Source organism: Aquarana catesbeiana, linkage group LG11, assembly GCF_042186555.1.
Source record: "Aquarana catesbeiana isolate 2022-GZ linkage group LG11, ASM4218655v1, whole genome shotgun sequence".
Lineage (NCBI taxonomy): Eukaryota > Metazoa > Chordata > Amphibia > Anura > Ranidae > Aquarana > Aquarana catesbeiana.
Window position 1 is genome coordinate 234536404 of NC_133334.1, and position 626 is coordinate 234537029.

The following is a 626-nucleotide window of genomic DNA, read 5'->3' on the forward strand; positions in this document are numbered from 1 at the left end:
ATGCCTGGGCTCATCTCTAGCAGCCACCACACCGAGGACTGATTAAGTTCTCCTTGGAGTGACTTGTCAGGTTGCTATTTTCAGCAATGGCACCATTCAAATTGGTGCAACACCGACTTTGGGGGTGCCACATCAATTTGGAAAAGTAGTTCATGCACTACTTTTGGTAATTTTGGGTATGACTTGCATAGACATCCGTGCATGAAGCTGCACAGATGTCTTCAAAGTCACACCTGAAGCCGCACTGACATGCGGCTTTGAAATTGTGTGATGTCAGATGAAGTTGCATGATTTCAAAGCCGCATTCAATGTGAACGAGGGGTAAATGTAAATATATTGTGTTTCTGATGTTGGGTTTTGATTCACTGAAGGAGTTGTATAGCACCATAAATGAGCTTGTGAAGACTTTCCAGCATTGAAATGTCTTTGTCATCCAGCAGTTGGGTGACAGACGGAACACAAGCAGCACATCATAGCACACAGGTGTGATCGGGGCCTTCCTATGTACAGCGGATGTGTGGTGTATACACAGCTGGAGCATTGCACAACACAAGGCATGAAGGCATGGAAGACAAGGGGCTCTGTGTACTGCACTACTGATAGAACACATGTGTGTGTGTGAGTAT